Consider the following 22465-nt stretch of genomic DNA (forward strand, 5'->3'; position numbering starts at 1 on the left):
GAGAAAACAGGGAATTATAGACCGGTTAGCCTGATGTCGGTGGTGGGAAGGATGCTGAAGTCAATTATAAAAGATGAAATTACCACACATCTGGATAGCAGTAACAGCATCGGTCCGAGTCAGCACGGATTTACAAAGGGGAAATCGTGCTTGACTAATCTTTTGGAATTTTTTGAGGATGTAACTATGAAAATGGACAAGGGAGATACAGTGGATGTAGTGTACCTGGACTTTCAGAAAGCCTTTGATAAAGTCCCATATAGGAGATTAGTGGGCAAAATTAGGGCACATAGTATTGGGGGCAGAGTACTGACATGGATTAAAAATTGGCTGGCTGACAAAAAACAAAGAGTAGCGATTAACGGGTCCCTTTCAGAATGGCAGGCGGTGACCAGTGGGGTATCGCAGGGTTCAGTGCTGGGACTGCAGCTGTTTACAATATATATTAATGGCTTAGATGAGGGAATTAAATGTAACATTAGGAAATTTGCCGATGATGCAAAGCTGGGTGGCAGTATGAAATGTGAGGAGGATGTTATGAGAAGTCAGGGTGACTTGGACAAGCTGGGTGAGTGGGCAGATGCATGGCAGATGCAGTTTACTGTGGATAAATGTGAGGTTATCCACTTTGGTGGTAAGAACAGGAAGGCAGATTATTATCTAAATGGAGTCAAGTTAGGAAAAGGAGAAGCACAGCAAGATCTAGGTGTTCTTGTACATCAGTCACTGAAAACAAGCATCCAAGTACAGCAGGCAGTGAAGAAAGCTAATGGCATGCTGGCCTTCATAACAAGGGGAATTGAGTATAAGAGCAAAGAGGTCCTTCTGCAGCTGTACGGGGCCCTGGTGAGACCACACTTGGTGTACTGTGTGCAGTTTTGGTCTCCAAATTTGAGGAAGGACATTCTTGCTATTGGGGGAGTGCAGCGTAGGTTCACAAGGTTAATTTCTGGGATGGCGGGACTGTCATACGTCGAAAGATTGGAGCGACTGGGCTTGTATACTCTGGAATTTAGAAGGCTGAGAGGGGATCTTATTGAAACATATAAGGCTATTAAGGGATTGGACACGCTGGAGGCAGGAAGCATGTACCCGCTGATGGGTGAGTCCAGAACCAGAGGCCACAGTTTAAGAATAAGGGGTCAGCCATTTAGAATGGAGTTGAGGAATAACTTTTTCACCCAGAGAGTGGTGGATATATGGAATACTCTGCCCCAGAAGGCTGTGGAGGCCAAGTTTCTGGATGCTTTCAAGAAAGAGATGGATAGAGCTTTTAAAGATAGCAGAATCAGAGGTTATGGGGATAAGGCAGGAACTGGATATTGATTGTGGATGATCAGCCATGATCACAGTGAATGGCGGTGCTGGCTCAAAGGGACAAATGGCCTACTCCTGCACCTATTGTCTATTATCTATTGTCTATATTGTCTATTCCATGTTCTGACTGAATGGGCAAGTCAGAAAGTTGTGCAGGTCTCTTTCCAATATCCTGCTGCTAACTTGATGATAATAGATTCCAATACTACCAAATTCCATGACTGATGTTAAGCAAATTTTCAACTGCATACTGCCATCTTTTGTAAAGGCAGTATTGTTCATCCTCGATATCATTGCTCTTGTATTAGTCAACTAAAGTTTTGACTTTTACAGGACTAACATGATTGAATCTGCAAACTTGGGTTGGCAATGATTTAAGGTTGCAGAGTTATGGTGGTAGATTGGCAGGAATTCTGACTGATCAAAGTCAGGGCCCATCTGAATTTTTAGCACTATACCATCGCTCTTTATACTGTAAGAACCAATCAACTGCAGCTACTACAGTACACATAAATAACAAGGAGACTGATCTGTGCATCAATAATAACTGCCAAAAAAACATTATGGCCTTGACATGTCTATTGTCCGGGTCCTCCTATACAGTGCCTTGTAGAAGTATTCAGCCCCAACACTCTGTTCAAATATTTGGATCAATTTTACTGAGAATGTTTTCTTTGTAAATCACATGCTCCTTTTTTCACAGAGCTGCTCAATTAGAAGGGAAAATTGTAAAGCATGAAAGACTAAAAATTCAAAAACTGAAATGTCAACCGTTCCAAAGTATTCATCCCCCTTTGCTCAGTACTTAAGTTGAACCATCTCTTGCAGCTATTACATTCCTCCTGGCAAAATTGCTCAAGCTGTGGTAGGTTGTAATACTCCATGTGTACAAATAGTTGGGGGGCTGAATGTTTTTACAAGGCATGGTATTTGTTTAGCTATAGATGAATTTTACCAGGCCCATCCACCCGAAGACATTCCAAATGCTCCCTTGGATGGTTGAAGGTAATTTCCCTGAATAAAATGGAATTCACAGTATTTTTTATTCACCAATCGGACTTCATTTTTTTACTTCAAGGATTGTGAAATGATTTGTATACTCAGAGGTACATAACTAAATATTTTTTTCTTGAGGGTGGGAGGGAATGAAACAAATTGTTGGTGTACTTTTTATTTTCCCTGGTATTTTAACCCTTTTTTATTCAGTTTTAACATAGTGGCATTGTTTTAGTTTTTGGGTTCAGTAATATGCCTTTTCTGAGACTGTAGTTGATTTGAGTTCATGGTATAGAAATGCTCTGAAATCATGTAAAACATATCCGGGTGCAGACTGCTGCAGTGATCACATACCAATAATCAGCGTGATGTACCTGAGACTCAGAAAGCTTAAAAGACCAAGAGTAGAGCCAAAGCTGAATTTGAGAAAAAACAGTGACATCAAAAATTAATTCCAAATAACAGTGAAGAACAAATTTGAGGCTCTACAAAACATCACCATTATAGAACAGCAATGGGAAAACCTCAGAGACAGCATAACACAAGCAGCACAAGAGATGATTCCCAAACAACAGAAAAAAGCTAAAAAGAAATGGATGACAGAAGAAATTCTGAATCTTATGGAATAAAGAAGAAAATGTAAGGAAAACAAAAAAACATATGTATCCTTGCATGCACAGATAACAACCAAGTGCAAGGAAGCAAAAGAAAAGTGGCTTAAGGACAAATGTGAGTTGGAAGAACAATTGTAGAAGACCAGCAACAGAAAACGTATGCACGACGAGATCAAAGAGATCACAAATCGGAAGAAAAGCAGGGCAACAACAGGATATATAAAAGCAAAAGAGGGCTCTACAATCATGGAAAAAAGAAAAATAATGCAAAGATGGTCAGAATACATCAAAGACCTATACAACGACAAAGACCGAGAGGACAACTTTGATATTGGCAACAACAACGAGGGCCCAGCAATACTGAAAGAAGAAGTGAAACATGCTACGAAGAAAATGCGAAAGGGGAAATCATCAGGACCAGATAACATTCCTGTTGAACTGTATGAAGCGCTAGAATATTTTGGTGTAGAGAAATTAACAATCTTATTGAATAGAATAAACAATAATGGAAAAGTACCAAAACATCTTTTAAAGACAGTATTCATTGCACTGCCAAAGAAACCAGGTGCAACAGAGTGTGGACAACACAGAACAATTAGTTTAATGAGCCACCTCACAAAATTTCTACTTAGAATCATCATGCTCAGAATAAGAAACAAAATTAAACCAGAGATCAGTGAAGAACAGTGCGGCTTTGTCGAAGGCAAGTGAACATCAAAAACCACTTATATTCTCAGGAATATTATGGAAAGGTCAATAGAAGTACAACAAGACCTATACTTCTGTTTCATTGACAACACAAAAGCCTTTGACACAGTGAAACACTAAGTCATCATGAAAATGCCTAAAGATATTAATATCAACGGAAAAAATCTAAGAATAATCAGGAATCTCTACTGGCAACAAACTGCAGCCATATGGATACACAACGGAATTGGCGAATATCAGCCAATAAAGGGAGGAGTCAGCCAGGGTTGTGTTCTATCACCAGACCTGTTCTCCCTCTACAGTGAAAACTTCATGAGAACCATACAAGACCTACCTGGAATAAGTATAGGAGGATGCAATATCAACAACCTCTGCTATGCGGATGATACAGTACTGATAGCAGACAGTGAAGTAAATTTACAGAAACTAGTATCTACCATCAACATAGAGAGCGAAAGACTTAGCCTAACCTTAAACAAAAAGAAAACTGAAGTAATGGTAATATCAAAGAAACCTGATATCCCAAACTGTAGGATCGTATTGGGAAATGAAACCCTGAAACAAGTTTACAACTTCAAGTACCCTGGATCATGGGTAACATCTGATGGCAAATGTGAAACAGACATAAAAGCAAGAATAGCAATGGCAAGAACAGCATTTACAGAAATGAGAACCATCCTAACGAACAAGAAAATAGCAATTGACATCCGCCTTAGAACTCTCAGCTGCTACATTCTTCCTATATTGATGTATGGCTGCGAATGATGGACCATCACAAATGCAATGGAAAAAAGAATCAATGCAGCAGAGATGTGGCTCCTCAGAAGAATGCTATGCATATCATATACGGACAGGATAACCAACGAAGGAGTTCTACAGGGAATGAAAACAAAATGTACGTTACTTAAAAAAATCAGAAAATATCAATCAAAATTCTTTGAGAAGAGAGACATTAGAACATTTAGTTACAACTGGAAAGCTGGAAGGAAAAAGAAGCAGAGGCAGATGGAGAATGAAAATGATAGATGGAATAACATCATGGTTAGAAACAGGGGAGGCAACAACTACAATTCGGAGGGTCAGGGACCGTGATGGATGGAGAGACATGATCGCCCACGCTGAACGGTAAGGCACCTGAATATATATCATAATAAGCCTTTACAAAAGATGGCAGTATGCAGTTAAAATTGGCTTAACATCAGTCACGAAATTTGGCAGTATTGGGATCTATTACTATCAAGTTAGCAGCAGGATATTGGAAACTGATTATATGGTCGAATTGGAGTCAACATTGATTATAAAAGAGAAACTGTATTTAACAAATCTATTGCAGTTTTCTGAAAGTGAAATCAATAAGTTTTTTAACAGGGAACATTTAGACGCAGTGCATTTTAAATTCCAGAAGGCATTTGGTGCTATATAAAATATAGAATTAACTTCTTTTAGTACAAGTTTAGAACTCAAGGCATTGAGGAAAAATATTGCAGGTGGATGATTGGGTAACTAACAATGAGTTGGGTTAAATGGACAATTTTCAGGTTGGCAAGCTGCAACTAATGGGGTGTTACAGGGATCACTGTGCAGCCTCAACTACTCACTGTGTGTATTAATGACTTAGATGAATAGAACAAGTGTATTGTAGCCAAATCGACTGTCAGTACAAAGCCTTCAGTAGGTTAGTTATGAGGCCACGAGTTCATAAAAATATAGGTAGACTAAGTCAGTGGGTAAAGGTTTTGTTGATGTGTACATTGTGGGGAAATGGGGGGGTTATACATTTTGTAGGACAAGTAGAACAATAGAAAATTTCTTATTAGGAAAAAGAATACATGTCTTGATGCATGAAGTACAGAAAATCTGTTCAGTGACAATTAATAGTGTAGATTTCTGGAATGAGAGGTTGAATTACGAGGCAAGGTTGTGCAGTTTAGGCCTATCCTGACTACAGCTCAGAAGAATGAGAGGTAATCTGTAATAAAACATTTTGAGAGACTTGAGGGACAAGGCAACTGTAAGAAGGTGTTGTCAGGAAACGTAGAGGAGGCTTGACCCACATGTAGAACAGTGGAAACAATTTAGCTGGTAGTCATTCCTCTAATAATAAACTCAAAATAACAAACCATGAGGGGCCACAAAACAAGAGAGTATACATACGAACCATAAAAAGGCACCAAGGCAACTAAAGGCTAGGAACAACTAGTTGAGGCCGGCTGGTTTGATGGGTAAACAAGAACTGTGAATGAGTGCTGGGTTTAAATAGGCTGCAGGTATTGAGTTGGAAATGAGAGGCAAGTGATTCCTGTTAGCTGGGTGGAGACTGGGAGGTGCCCAACAGAACCCCACAACTCTTATGACTTGCACCCAACCACCCAGGATGATCTGGATGCATCCGGTGGAACTCCTTAAGTTGACACACTGTCCACGATGATGTGAAACCATCAGCTGCTGAACGATGTACACTGGGTCACTTCCCATCATCCTTGGTTCCGGAGTTGTAGACTCAGGCGGGTTGAGTGGTCCGTGGCCAATGGGCTTGAGGCAGGACACGCAGATGGTAGGTGTGATCATGAGGGACGGCGGTAACTGGAGACTGTAAATGATTGGATTCGTGCGACAGGCAATTTTGAAGGGACCAATGAACTGGGCGAGAGCTTGCTAGAGTTGGTGCAGAGGGGCAGATCTTGGGTGGACAGCCAGACATGGTCCCCTGGATAGAATAGTCTGTCTGGGCACCGTTGGCAGTTGGCCTGGTGACAGTAGGTGCAATTGACAGCTAGGCCAGCCCTCTGTGCCCTATACCAAGCAGTGAATAAGGTTCCTGGTGGATGGGCCTCCACCATTGGCTTCTCCATGGGGAACAAAGGAGGTTGGTAGCCATGAAGCACTTCAAAAGGTGACATACCTGTAGCAGAGGAGATGTGTAGAGTCTGGAGGACTTTGGCCCAGAGCATATACTTCTTCCATGTGGAAGCGTTAGAGGCGGCAAAGCATCGCAGAAATTTCTCCACTTGCTGAATGATTCTTTCTGATTGACCATTAGCCTGCAGATGATAGCCAGAGGACAAACTCACTGAGTTGTGGAAGAGGGAGCAGAAGATTCGCCAGAAGCAGGAGATGAATGGTGGGCCCCAGTCTGACACAATATCCTGAGGGAAACCAAGGAGATGAACTATACGTTGGAGAACCTGGTCCACTGTCTCAGTGGCTGATGGAAGTTTGGGGAGGGCAATGAAGAGGGCTGCCTTTAAGAACTAATCTGAACTAATCTACTACTGTCATGATCACTGTGGACCCATAATAAGGTGGGAAACCTGTGATGAAATACATGGAAATATGGCGCCACCAGCATCAAGAGTTGCTGAAGCCCAGAGGGCCACTGGTTGGTGGAATTAGACTGAGCACATTGACAGCAGGCAGCAACAAACTGACATACATCTGTGATTTTGGTGGGCCACCAAAACTGGCATTGCAGAAAATTCAGGGTCCATCGTGCACCTGGGTGGCTAGAGAGTGGTGAGGAGGGAGCCCATTGGAATGCCACAGAGCGTACAGCCGCCGGCACAGACATGAGATTGTCACTTGTGTCGGCCGAAGCAAGCTTATGCTGTAGAGCCTGGTGGATCTGGTTCTCAAGATCCCTGATGATCAGGATAGAGATCCGTCAGGATGGAATGACGAGCTGACAGTCAATCTCCTTTTCAGCTAAGTTGAACTGTTGTGACAGGGCATCTGCTTTAGTGTTCTTGGAGCTGGGTCAGTAGGAGGTGGTGAAGATGAATTACTCAAAGAAGAGGGCCCAGTGAGCCTGACATGGGTTGAGTTGATGGGTCTGTTCTGTGGATATGAAGTTCTGGAGGTCAGCCCTGAGCAGGAAGGGCTTGGTGTATGCCATCAACCAATATCTCCATTCCTTCAAGGCCCATTTAATGGCAAATAACTTCCTGTCTCCTGCTCCTTAGCAGTAATGTGTAGAGTTGAAAGAATGCAAGAAGAAGGCACAAGGGTATGTCTTCCCACCCAGTCCTCACTGGGGGAGGATGTCCCCGATGCCCATGTCAGACATGTTCATCTCTACCACAATAGTTCCGGAGGAGTGGGATGATGGTGAATGAGAGTGGTGATGAAGCATCTCTTGAACTAAGACATGGTATTCCTGTGGGAGTTCGATGAGGTTGAGGGTTTCCTCCATATTCACAGATTTAAGGGGTGAGGTCAACTGAGGTTGCAAGCAGGTGGTCCGGCAGATTGGTCCCCAACACTGTAGTGAATTGGATGACTGGGCGAAGTGAGGGTCATGAGTAGAAAGCTCCTGATAACCCAAGATGAGGGGAATGTCGGGTGAGTCGATAAGGAGGAACTGAATGGACTCTCATTGCTCTCCGACGCTCACGTGCACAGGTCGTGTGTGCGCTTTGACCATTGCAGGCTCCGAGAGATGCTCATCGATGGCTGATGCAGAATGGGTGAGTGACAGGTTCAGTAGGGAGTCCAAGCTGCGCATACAAAGTCTCATCCAGAGAGTTGCCTGTTGCGCTGGAACCCACCAGAGCCTCCTGAGCACATAGAGCCACTGGAATGTAAGTCAGGCTATGTTGCTGGAACGAGAGACTCGTGGGGGGAGGGAGTTTACTGGATAGAAGGCCCTTTGTCTCTACCTGGTGCTGCCGGTTCCTGGACACAGTAGGCATCTGATGTATGGGTGATTGGCTGCTCTGCAGTAAGTGCACAGGTTGTTTCTCCACTGATGGTCACACTCTAGGAGGATAAAGGGATCTGGAGGCATTGACGATGAGGGTCCTGCAGCCTGAAATGGTTCTGGGAATGGAAACGGGGTCTTGGCTGATCTACAGGATCATTCTAGAGGACACTTGTCAATACAGAGGGCCAGAGTGATGAGGCTTTCGAGGTCTGTGGGCATCTCCCCAGTAGACAGCACTCTGAGAGGTCGTGATGGTAATGGGCCAGCGGCGCTTCCTCATTCCAGCCGTGCTGTGCCGCAAGGGTCCAGAATTCCACAGTGTAATCCTGCACCGAGTGTAAGTCTTGACGCAGATAAAATATCTGATCTGCTGCACCCTTTCACTTCCCGGATTGTCAAAAACTTAGTGAGTCTCAGCAGTGAATTCCTCATATTTATTGCAAATAGTGGTTTTATTGTCCCATTTGGTGGCAGCTCAGGTCAGAGTTCGTCCAGTCAAGAGAGAGATGACGTTCGGATTGGAAGCAATGTCTCTTCCCCAATCTCCTTCAGCACAGATGCACCCCGGGGCTGTGTGCTTAGCCCACTGCCCTACTCACTTTTTACACTTTTAAGTGTGAGGCTAAGCACAACTCCAATGCCATATTCAAGCTTGCTGATGACACCAGTGCCGTAGGCTGAATCAAATGTGGTGACAATTTTTCTGTGATATCACTCTAGAGGAACATTGTATCATTTCTTAATGCATGCATTTCTAAATGACAATAAACGAGGACAGAGTGTTTTCATAATCTAATCTAATCAGCATATAGGAGGAAGAATGAAAATCTGACTGAGTTGTGCCACAACAACAACCTCTTACTCAATGTCAGCAAGACCAAGGAGCTGATTATTGACTTCAGGTCCATAACCCAGTCCTCAACAGTGGAAAGGGTCAGGAACTTTAAATTCCTTGGTGTTATCATTTCAGAGGACCTGGGTCCAGCATGTAAGCGCAACTACGAAGAAAGCATGACAGCACCTCGACTCCCTTAGGAGTTCGTGAAAATTTGACATGACATTTAAAGTTTGGACAAAATTTTATAGATGTGTGGTGGAGAATATATTGACTGGTCGGATCACAGCCGGGTGTGAGAACACTGATGACCTTAGAACAGAAAATTCCTCAAAAACTAGAGGATATGGCTCAGTCCATCACGGATAAAGCCCTCACACCAATGAACACATCTACACAGAGCATTGTTGCAGGAAAACAGTGCCCATCATCAGGGCCTTCCACCATCCAGGTCATGCTCTCTTCTCACTGCTACCTCCAGGAAGAAGGAAGATGGTGCAGCAATCTCAGGACTTGTACCACCAGGTTCAGGAGCAGTTATTATCCCTCAACTATCAGGCTCTTGAACAAGTGGGGATAACTGCACTTGCCCCCATCACTGAAATGTTCCCAATTATCATTTATTTATTGTTAATTATTTATTAATTATTAATTATTTATGGTGCAACTGTAACGAAAACCAATTTCCCCCGGGATCAATAAAGTATGACTATGACTATGACCAAAACCTATGGACTCACTTTCAAGGATTCTTCATCTCACATCCTTGCTATTTATTGATTATTTATTTTTGATAATTATTCCTTTCTTTTTGTATTTGTACGGTTTGATGTCTTTCAAACACTGGTTGATTGCCCAGTTGGTACGATATTTTGTTGATTCTGTTATGGATTTATTGAGTATGCCCACAAGAAAATGAATCAGAGGGCTTTATACGGTGAAATATATGCACTTCATTAATATATTTACTTTGAATATTGAATGAAGGTAGATTTAGCTCAGTCTGTAGAATACAGAGATGGATGCAGCTCAAAGTGTAAGGCATATTAGGACAGGAAGTTGTGGATCCATCAAAAGTGTTTGGCCACTGGAATCTGGGGCTCCAAGGGAGGAGGTTGACCGGCACAGGGTTTCTGAGAGCTGGTTGAGACTACTGAGCAGATAGTCAATGGTTTCCTGCTGCTTCTGGATCATGTACTCATGCTGCGGATGCTTTCCCTTAGGCGAGCAAACTCTGTTGGGTCAATCACTGGTTCACGCATTTTGCACAATAAACTAACTAGAAAGGCTGGCTCTGTTATAGGAGTCAAACTGGACATACTGGGGGCTGTGGTAGAACAAAGGACCCTCCAGAAAATCCTGGCAATTGTGGACAATGTTTCTCACCCTCTGCATGCCTCCTTGGCTGAACAGAGGAACAGTTGCTGTAATAGATTAAGACAAGTTCTGCTCCATAGAGTGCTTTATAAGGTCATTCTTACCCTTGGCCATTAGGCTCTATAATGAGTCAGTCAATAGCCAAGGAAGTTATGACCCCCTCCTGTTCGACTGTTATTAACATGTTTACCAGACCTCTGTTTAAGCTTTGTTTACAACACCCTGCCATCATGGACACCCTGAGCAATACTGTGCATTATTAGAAAGAAATAAGCTGAGGTACAACATGTAAAAGTAACTCAAGGGATCAGTTACGTAGAGGCAATGAAAGCATTTGCTGGAAAAAAGAAGGTTATCAAGCAAACAAATACAGGGAATAATAAACTGATGAACTGTGAGGGTTGTAATATGATAAATAAGGACACACTAATTATGAGTAAGAAGGATTTCGTACTGTTTATGGTAGATGCAATTAACTGTTCAGCGCAAACATACAAAAGAACCGAAAAAATTAAAATTATAGTCAAGTCTGCAGAAAAATATCTTGGTATTACAGGGCTTTAGGTGGGAAGCAGTCAAAGATATGCTTAATGGAGGATCAAACTGTTCACAGGCAGGAGAGGCAGGAAATTAATGGCTGTATATATATATATTACAAGGGAATGCAAAGAGTCATTGCAAATGATCAAGAATTTACGAAATATGTACCAGAATTTAAGGAAAAAATTCAGTTTTTATGTTACAAGAAAATAGTTGAATCCCAGGGTAAATGTGCAGAACTCCATCAACAGATAGAAGTACTCAATAAGAACAACTGTGAATTGCAAAGAGATTGGACAAGACGGTACTGCATTTAAAAGAGACAGTTTCTGAAACAGATGCTTGTTGTCAAAAATTCAGTGACATCGAAAGCAGATTAAAAATGGAGGAACTTATTCCAAAGTTACAAAAGGAAAAAGGAATTTGTTTCAAAGTGAATTATCTACATTCGGATTATAAAATGAAAACATGGGAACAACTGAGGAAGAATTTCAAGATCTCAATAAATAACTACAGGCTTTGATTCAAGAAAAGGAAGACTTGGACATAGCAGATAGACTTGGAAAACAACAATTTTAAATATTAAGCATGCGATAATGAATATTCTCAAGCAAGAAGCTTTTAATTTTACAAATGATTCAAATGAAATTAATGTAATTTGAGGCAATGCAATTATTTGGAAACCACGTGACAAAATTTGAGAAGGAAAACAATTTGCAGCATTGCTATTTAATGAGCACATACGGCATTTGCAAGCAGAATTATAATTAATTATACATCCTGCGGAGGGCAGTAATATGCCTAGATGCATCTAAACTGCCGGAAATAGAAGAAGAAGAAGAAGATCTCGTGCTGGGATCCTGAAGTAGGGACATAATTTCAGAATAAGTGGTTGTCCTTTTAAGGCAGAGATGATATGGGATAATTTAATCCCTCATTCTACAAATGTATCTCTGGAATTATCTACACCTGGGAGTGATTGAATTTACTCAAAATCAAGAAGGAAAAGAAGGGGATCAGAGGGTTACAAAGAGCACATGAGAAAATGGAGCTGAGTCCAAGATCAGATCTGCCATTATTTTATAGAAGAGCATGGCCAAGAGGTCTTTTTATGTTCCCATGTTGATTATTAATTGAGACCTCTGTGTTATCAATAACCAATCAACTACAGCTCCAATCCCGAACTCTACAACCTCAAAATGTGTATGTGTACGCGAAGTAGCCATGGAGCAAACATTAATTTTGGGTCTTACTCTAGTTAAGTATGGAATATAGAGCAAGGAAATGCTTCTACAGTGAAAATTGACAAAGGGTCTTCTCACAGCTTGACTTGCTGAGTATTTCCAGCATCTTCCGTTTTAGTTCTAAATTATTTAAGTTGGGAGAAGCAAATTCAGAAATGACTTTAAAGTATTTCTTCACATGGAATGGTCTTGAAGGCAATGTACCATACAAAATAATACAATATCTGTTATTTTTAGACAACTAGAAGAAATTACTGGACTTTTCCAGACAAGTGAGTATTTGTGTACAAGTATGTACAAATGCAGAAGTTTCAAGCTTCCTGACAGCTGCTTGCCATAAATCCATCACAATGCACAGCCGCAAGATTTTTGCTGATGGGGAATCTGCTCAACCCAGCTGAATTCTTATCTCTTGATTTCAGTGGAGTGAAACAGTTGAGAGGAGGGAAAGTGTTGGTACTTATAGTTTATTTCATTAATTTGAATATATTTGAATGTTTTAAGTCTTCCAATTCTTGTAGGGTCCGCCATTTTTTCAGTTCTAAGTCGTGATTACTTATTCATACTTGGCATTATTTTGCAGTTTCTGACATCTTTGATATCCGACTAAGGTAGGGTGTGTGACATATAGTAGATGCCCGTCAGAGTTTATTCCTCTGTTTTGTGAATGTACTTTGTGATGGCTTCTTAAAGTGACAAAGTTAGTATGTTGAAGGGTCCTCCCACAGCACAGAAGCTCAGCGTTGGGGTTTTGCATGTGCTTTCCTGAACATTCTCTGTTCTTGGTGATTCCTCATGTTAAAGTCCTGTTTCTAAGATAAACTCAACTATAACACAATGTGTCCGTGTCTAAGTTGACGGTAAAGTGTGTTAGAATAAGTTTACAGGGTCTTTTGGCTTTGCTATCTTGCTATGGAAATGTAGCCTGGCTGGATTACACTTTGGCTTAGCTGGAGGGAGAAAAGCATGCAGTGAGAGAAGGGGAAGGTGGTGAAATCTATTTACTTTCACTGCAAATTTGCAGCTTAAGTGGGAGGTGGAGTGGTAGTATATATGAACACACAATCTTCTGCTACGAAGACCACTCCAATAATGGCAGTATCTTCTTCTTAAGTATTTAGAGATAGCATCTACATTTCTTGGTGCTGGTAATGTTTTTCCCCCCCATTTTCCTGCAAAAAAAGAGGGAAGAGTGGCATTGAATGCAGCCCATTTGTTTGGGTAATTTGCTCATCAGGTTGAATGTACAAAGGTATAAACTGAGATGTGGGTAGTGCTAAGTGTGGGAGGATGTGGTGAGATAATTAATTGTTGGGTCTGAGCTTCGTTAAGGCAGAAATTTTATGGAAACAATGTGATGATTGAGCAGTTGATGGTCAGGTGGTAGGCTTTGATGTTGGAAACTGTATTTACTGACCTTAGTCATCTGTTTCGGGTCATTGGGATGCACTTTATGGGTTAACCTCAACAGCTGTCTCCTCCCATATTAGCCTGTGCTTTGGAGGGCTTCCTGAAGCCCCCATCTCCCTTTGAATGTTCTGTCAGAAACATCTGCTTTCTCCACTGGTGCCTGCTACAATTCACTTCCTATTTAAGAGGTGTCAGCTGCCTTTAATAAGCCTTAGCCAGTGACCACAATTCATGAAATTGTATCTACTGATTATGTGTTTAGATAATGAACAAGATGGTTGGCACTAGTAAGAACAATAGAATCACAACAAGCAGGCTTGCATTTGGTAGAAAAAAGGCACATTGATGTCCATTTTGAGTCATGTGTTGCAGACATTCTGACTCTGAAGTCGTGGATTCAGTATTATTCAATAGTTCAACATTTTTATCTATCTATATGAAGACTAACTTGTCACTTTGTATGAAACATGAGAATAGTTAGAGGAAATTATAGCTGCAATGATTGTTTGAAATTGCATTTTCATAGCTTGAAGACTGTAGCAAGTGGAGCTTAATATTCACTGTCGAATATCGAGAATAAACTTCAGTTACGTATTAGTGCATTGCTAAGAATATTTAATTTATGATTTTAAATTGTCCACATCCGGCAACAATGTTGGTTACCTGGTTTTAAAGGAAGAGCAATTTGGAGGGAGTGTGAAAAAGAAGACAAAGGATTAAGTTGAGAACTGGAATAATTGTTGGGTAGCTGGCTGCAAATGTGTTGGGTTATCTAGCAATTTAGCAGTCTAGATTTTGCAGGGTACATTGGAGTAAAAGACAGTAGCAGAAATGGGTGAACGGTTAGCAGAAAGCATTAGCAAAACCAAGATAAAATCTGTAGACGCAGAAATCCAAGCAGCACACACAAAATGCCGGATGAACTCAGTAGGTTCTGCATTTTGTGCGTGTATTGCGCAGAAAACATTCGGTTTAGATGGGTATCCAGAAAGACGCATCACCTCCAAAACCCAGGCAATATAGTTGAACACAATGGCTTTATAATTATAACACGAGAAAATCTGCAGTTGCTAGAAACACAAGCAACACACACAAAAAATGTTGGAGGAACTCAGCAGGCCGGGCAGCATTAATGGAAAAGAATAAACAGTCGATGTTGCAGTCCGAAACCCTTCATCAGGACTAGAGGAAAAAAAAATGAGAAGACAGAGCAAGAAAGTGTGGGGGAGGAGGGGAGGAAGAAGTACACAGAAGTGGAAGATGGTGAAACTGGGAGGGAGGAAGGGCTGAAGTAAAGAGCTGGGGAGTTGATTGGTGAAAAAGATAAAGGGCTGGAGAAGGGGAAATCTGATAGGAGAGGGGAGAAGACCATGGAACAGGAGGAGCACCAGAGGGAGGTGATTGGCAGGTAAGGAGATAAGGTGAGAGAGGGAAATGGGAAGTGGGGGGGGGGGCAATTGCAGGAAGTTTGAGAAATCGATGTTCATTCCATCAGATGGATTATAATGTGTTGCTCCTCCATTCTGAGCGTGACTTCATCGCAGCAGTAGAGGAGGCCATGGACTGGCATGTCAGAATGGGAATGTGAAGTAGAATTGAAATGAGTGGTCACCAGGCTTAGAAACATAGAAGCATAGAAAACCTACAAAACAATAAAGGCTTTTCAGCCCACATAGCTGTGCTGAACATGTCCCTACCTTAGAATTACCTAGGCTTTACCCATAGCCCTCTATTTTTCTAAGCTCCATGTAGCTATCCATGAGTCTCTTAAAAGACCCTATCATTTCCTCCTCCACCGCTGCCGGCAGCCCATTCCACGCACTCAGCACCCTTTGCGTAAAAAAACTTACCCCCGATATCTCCTCTGTACCTACTTCCAAGCACCTTAAAACCATGCCCTCTCGTGCTAGCCATTTCAGCCCTGGGGAAAAGCCTCTGACTATCCACATGATCAATGCCTCTCATTATCTTGTACACCTCTATCAGGTCACCTCTCATCCTCCGTTGCTCCAAGGAGAAAAGGCTGAGTTCACTCAACCTATTCTCATAAGGCATGCTCCACAATCCAGGCAACATCCTTGTAAGTTTCATCTGCACCCTTTCTATGGTTTCCGCGTCCTTCCTGTAATGAGGCGACCAGAACTGAGCACAGTACTCCAAGTGGGGTCTGACCAGGGTCCTATATAGCTGCAACATTATCTCTCTGCTCCTAAACTCAATCCGAATAATTGTAATTGTAGTATGCGGTAACTGCATTGCAAAGTGGTGTAGGAGGGCAAAATCACATGGTCCTCTCTGTAAGCACAAGGGATTCTGCAGATGCTGGAAATCCAGAGCAACAAACACAAGATGCTGGAGAAATTCACCAGGTCAGGCAGTGCCTATGGAGAGGAATAGATAATCAAAACCCTGCATCAGCCTGGAAAGGAAGGGGAAAGAAGCAAGATTTCTTCTTTCCAGCCCTGAGAAAGGGTCTTGGTCAAAACGGCAACTGTTCATTCCTCTCCATAGATGCTGTCAAACTCGATGAACTCCTCCAGCATTCAATGTTTGATCCTCTCTGTGTTAGCCACCCAGGGGTGACTGTATGATTTACCAAATGCCTTATTTTGAAATTATCACTGTTGCAATATTGTTGCAATGTAAGTATTGACTATGGAAACCACAGCTTTTGTAGGCTCGGTGTGGGTATTTCCACCTATCATCACCTAGCTTCCTACTTCATCTCTCCTCCTTCACTCACCTACCCCCCCTCCCTGGTCTCACCTGTCACCTGACAGCTTCCTCTGCTCCCACCTTCGCATTCTGGTTTCTGCCCCCTTCTTCTCCAATTCTGACAAAGTGTCATGGCCAAAACGTCGACTGTTTACTCCCCTCCATAGATACCTACTGCCATTTGGCAAAAGGTACCAAAGCATTCGGGCTCTCACGACCAGACTGTGCAACAGTTTCTTCCCCCAGGCTATCAGACTCCTCAATACTCGAGTCTAGACTGACATCTACATCATTTATTATTATATTGTAATTTGTCCTCTACTGTGCCTATCGTCTTGTTTATTAATTATTGTACAGCCCTGCACTGTTTTGTGCACTTTATGTAGTCCTGTGCAGGTCTGTAGTCTAGTGCAGTTTTTATGTTGTTTTACATGGTCTAGTGTAGCCTTGTGCTGTCTCACATAGTCTAGTATAGTTTTTTTTTGCTTCATGTAGCACCATGGTCCTGGAGGAACGTTGTTTTGTTTTTACTGTGTACTGTACTAGCAGTTTATGGTCGAAATGACAACAAACTTGACTTGACTTGACCTGCTGAGTCCCTCCAGCATTTTGTGTGCGCTGTTCAAGATTTCCAGCATCTGCAGAATCCCTTGCCTTAGTGTTATACATTGCAATTTTTTTTAGTGTTTCCTCCCTCAGCCCAGTTAAATTGAATTCATGTGGTGCATAGTTACTAATAGTTTATTGTGTATTACTGACTGGAATTTATATTATTTGCAGGGACAGCTCATTAACCTCGGAGATTATTAAAGTTGTGTACTTGTATGTGACAGCGCCCTGCCCAATTCTCCCCACAACCATTACTGTAATGAAGTATATGCTGTAGGAATAATTTAAGCATATACTTTATTCTTAAATTTGAAGCAAACTAACTTCTGTGGACTGCATTAAGGTCCAAGATTAGTGGATGTTCCAGCTGCAGCTCCAGTAACTAATTTTTTTTCATCCCGTTTGTTCAAATGTGCCATCTGGTGGATCGCGAGTGCACAAACTGTGTGAAGCAGCTCACTGGCGCCATCTCATGTTCATACAAAGCACTGAAAGTTTATTTGACTGCTGACAAAGCTTTCCTCAGGCAATCAAATTACAAGCTCATCTTGTAAATATTCTGCTCAGCCAGGAGGAGGAATGATTAAATATTCTATGTGATCTGTAGAAAAGAATTCTATTGCCGTGTTTTAGGAACTGAATGTTTTACTGAGCATTCAAAGAACATGGTTTTAGATGAGACAAATTGCATTACACTTTGCTGTGTTTCTGCTTGCAATTTATTGCCACTTCTATTTATTCTCTTTCATTAGATGTATCAGATTTCAGCGGACAACAATTTTACAATAAATATTGCCAGTTAATTTTTGTTAACAGCATTCAAAATTTAGTTTGAATATTTGAGAAATCTCACATGCACTTAACTCCGGCAGCAATTAGTCCTGTATTCAATAAAATATTGAGCTTTAATTCTTTATTAATTTTCTTGATACTACAGACATAATATCTATTACATGTTAAGAAGCCAAACAGTTATAGAGTGACGGAATGTAACCCTTCAATATCCAACTTCTACTGAAGTTCAGATGGAAATATTTGGTTATCTGTTGAAAAATACGTGACACCCAGAAAATGAGTAACAAGTCAAAACAGCAATTGCATTATATTTTATGACTTACTTTACCTCAAGTAATATTTAATAACCTAAGGCAAAATGTTTCACTTCAGTGTTCATACTAGGCTGGGTTGATGGAAAGAATATTCTTTTTTGTATCCTTCGAAACAAAGAGAGATAAAAGACTGGTTAGTTTACTGATATAGACATTGAGTTGTATATGCTCATGTCTCAGGGCACTGATGTAGAAAATCTCTTGAATACATTTATTCTCTTTTCTATGTTTGTTTCAAATGTCATTAAGTGTTGTTTGGTTTCCAGTAAAAGCTTAGAAATCAAAAATTCAATTGCTGATGCTGGAAATCTGTAATCGAATTAGAAAATGCTGGAAACATTCAGCAGGGCAGGCAGCATCTGTGGAAAAAGGAACTATGAACATTTCAGGTCAAGGACAGTTCTCTTGATGTGTCCTAAAATGTTAACTTGATTTTACGAGAATTTGATCCGGAACGTGCCAGTTCTTTACATTGCTCAGTCAATTGGATTAACATAGTTATAACTTGATTAACTGTATTTTAAGTTTTACACAATAGTCCTGTTATTTACTCAAGCAGGGGTGGAGGGCACGATGTGAGTCAATGGAGGTGGGGTGTAGAGGTTCTGCTGGCTGCTCACTGTGCAGAACCTACTCTCTCCTTGGCATTAAGGGGGCTGCGAAGAAAAGAGCCATTAGGCCCATCACAGAGGCTGCTGAGCGAGTCTCCAAATGGTTATCGATCAAGGGGTGTAATGCATGGACCAATACTGCTGGGACACAAGCCACAGCCCAATTAACCCTGGCTGGGTCACCTGGGTGAGAGTATCTGATGTTGGAAGATACAAAACACTCAATGACCCTAGGTTACATCACTGATGATATCTCGCAGTATATCCTGGGATGTATCTCAGCGTTAGGAGTGCAAAGTCTTGCTGAGAGTACATGGGAGAAGATATTTTGGTGGGAAATCCATTCCTTGTCGATTGTTGGGGTAATTCTTTTACCTCTGCAGACTCCTAGAAAATTAAGTTTTCTGACAAGAACAACAAAGCTCGAGCTCTCCTTCAGTTGACCCAAGCATATGTTATAATGAACATTGCATTTAAATAATTTCAATGTATTCTATTATTGACGTACAGATGAATTAACATGCCATTAAGCAGCAGCAAGGAAAACATGCAGGTCAGAAATGGCAGACAGTTTGTGGTGGGCTGAGAGTTCCTGGCAAATGTGGCAATAGGGAAATAAGCTTCTTTAGACAGCAGGGTAGGGAGACTGGTCACAGGGGTCAGAGAGAGTCCGATATCAAGGGGAGGAGATGAGTGCAGGAGAATATCCCTGTGAGGAAGCCCATTTACCAGCTGTGATCATTATCTCTCTGGAAGGCATGTTTTGGAGGTTTTGGGCAGCCACTACTGCTTCTTTAGGGCACTGTCAATGTTGTGATTGACTTTCAAATGTTATCCTTCTTGGCTCTGCCTTTTATCTGCCGCCCTTTCCCAGTCCTGGAAAACCCAAACTCTCCAGCAAAACAAAACATAGTCTAAAATTTATGAGCCCAACCTCTTAAAAAATAGATTTCCTTTTATTGACTAACCACCTGATGAGAAATTATCACTTGTTTGTTATCCTCCAACAGGATGGGATGGAGTCACAGTTCCACATATAAAATTTAAATATTTAGCCCCCAGCCCCTCCCAGGGGTCATTGTGGAATAATTTTCTAACTGTATTCATCCCATCTTCTCTCTGAAGCAGGAGAAAATAGTTTGTTTGTCGGCAGATGACATCATTATGTGCCATTTGTGCCATGCATGCAATGTTACAACATCATTACTTACAGGAAATGTTTTGAAATCGGATTGCTTAAGTTGCAATATTTTTTGGTTAGTAGAGTATGAGAAATGGAAAATAATTGCTCGTAAGTCAGATTATATTGTATTGCGCTCCTACACACTGCGTGATCCAAATTCTATTAGTACAAATGCAGACAAGAGTTGACACAGTCCTCCAGGCATCTCACATGTAGGACATGGATGCCGATAGCTGTTCGATGGTGTGGGACTTGCTTGTGCAGAATCAGGCTTTCAGGACACCCGTGAAGCTTGCTCCTATAAATATTAACGTGGATTTGGGGCACCATTGTGACCCTCGCTGAAGTAATGATAAAAGCAGGAAAGCTGGAATTGCTCAGGAAGGCAGACCACCTCTCTGGAAAGAGAAGCAGAGTTAATGGCTCAGATCACATCGGAAAAGTTGGTTCTGGGGTTTTCTGCTGGACCTCTGCCTTTAAGTGACTATGGAGTTTCTAATCTAGGAACACCTTGCATGTACTGTTAACTAATTCCTCTATCTTCTGGTCATTCTCACCAGACTACTCCTTGTTCCTGTTGGAAAAGACAAGGGACTTCTCCCTGATGTCAGTTACAATGCGCTTCAGGGCAGCCTATAATCTTTGGATATCCTATGGCAGCAGAGGTAGCCCGGGAATTGGAATATAGTCTCTGAAGGTTGGCTGAGAAGAGCCAGCTTTGTGAATACTTGGGAGCTGACATTAATCTTTTTCCAGCAATGCTTCTTCTCCTCCCCCCGCCCCTTCTTATTCTGTCGTCTTCCTCCTTCCTTTTCAGTCCTGGTGAAGGGTCTTGGCCTGAAACGTCGTATACAGGTCTGCAACCTCTGGAGGATTGTTTCATTGTGTCTGGTCTATTGTTGTAGATTGATAGGATCATAAAGTTATACAACAGATAAGCAGACCTTCAGCTCCCTGCATCTGCACTGATTAAAGAGCCCCCTTACACTAATCCTGCATCAATCCCGAGTTTTTCCTCTTGCGTCTACATCTTCTCCTCCCCTATCCTTTTGCTAAATAACAATAGCCAATTAACCTGCCGGCATTTGGGAGGAAGTTGATGCAGGTGAATACAAACTCCACACAGACAGTATCCCAGGTCAGAACTAAATCTGTATCTCTGGAAATGGGAGGTAGCAGAACTAACACCATAGCATTAAGGTCACTGTCTTTTACAGCAGTGACAATATTGAGAACTGACAGTTCTTGGACAAGCATTGGCTAAAAGCATCCGGGAGATTTTTATTTTAAATATGCACTAAGAATCCACTATGCTTAAAAGCACAATGGCCAAGCAGCAAGTCACTCATGCTTGGCACTAATCTCTAAAGAAGGTTCAGGCTTGCAGGGATAGTCTAGCACCAACCATTGTGGAGAGACTGCTCTATCCATCACTTTGAGGCACTGCAAGGTATCAAGTCCATTACGCTGATGGGGCAAGAACAAACCCTGTCCTCAAGACAGCTGAAATAAATTTTTGACAGCCAGTTAAGCTTCAACCCCTAGCTTGGCCAGTTGTCAAAAACTATTAATGTTTCTGACAATTAGAAGAATCCAAGAACATTCAATATTATAAAACTACTCATAGAGCATACAGCATAGAAACGAGCCAGTTATTCTGTTGTCTATTTGTCCCTCCCTACTGATTTCCCTCCTGGCATTTATCCTTGCAAGTGAAACAAGTACTACACCTGCCCCTACACCTCCTCCCTCACTAACCATTCAAGGCCCCAAACAGTCCTTCCAGGTCAGGTGACACTTCACCTGTGAGTCTGTTAGGGCCATCTATCGTATCTGGTGCTCCCGGTGTAGCCTCCTGTATATCGGGGAGATGTGACACAGACTGGGAAAACACTTTGCTGAGCACCTACCAGAAAAAAAAACAGGATTTTCCAGTGGCAACCCAATTTAATTCCACTTCCCATTCCCATTCTGACATGTTAATCGAAGGTCTCTTCTAGTGTCGCGATGAGGTCACACTCAGGTTGGAGGAGCAACGCCTGATATTCCGTCCGGGTAGCCTCCAACCTAATGACATGAACATCGATTTTTCAAACTTCCAGTAAAGCGCCCCCCCCCCACTTCACCATTCCCCATTCCCACTATCTCCTTAATATTTTATCTCCTTACCTGCCCATCACCTCCCTTTGTTGCTCCTCCCCTTTCTTTCTTCCATGACCTTTTATCCTCTCCTATGAGATTTCCCCTTCTGTAGCCCTGTATCGCTTATCTCTTTCACTAATCAACTTCTCAGCTCTTTACTTCACCCCCCCCCTCCCTGCACCCCCTTGGTTTCACCTATCACCTTGTGGTTCTTCCCCCCCCCCCCCCCGCTTTCTTACTCTGACTCCTCATCTTTTCTTCCAGTCCTGATGAAAAGTCTTGGTCCAAAACACTGACTGCACTCTTTTCCATAGATGCTGCTGAGTTCCTCCAGCATTCTGTGTGTGTTGTATAGA

This window comes from Mobula birostris, chromosome 14 (assembly GCF_030028105.1).
Source record: "Mobula birostris isolate sMobBir1 chromosome 14, sMobBir1.hap1, whole genome shotgun sequence".
NCBI lineage: Eukaryota > Metazoa > Chordata > Chondrichthyes > Myliobatiformes > Myliobatidae > Mobula > Mobula birostris.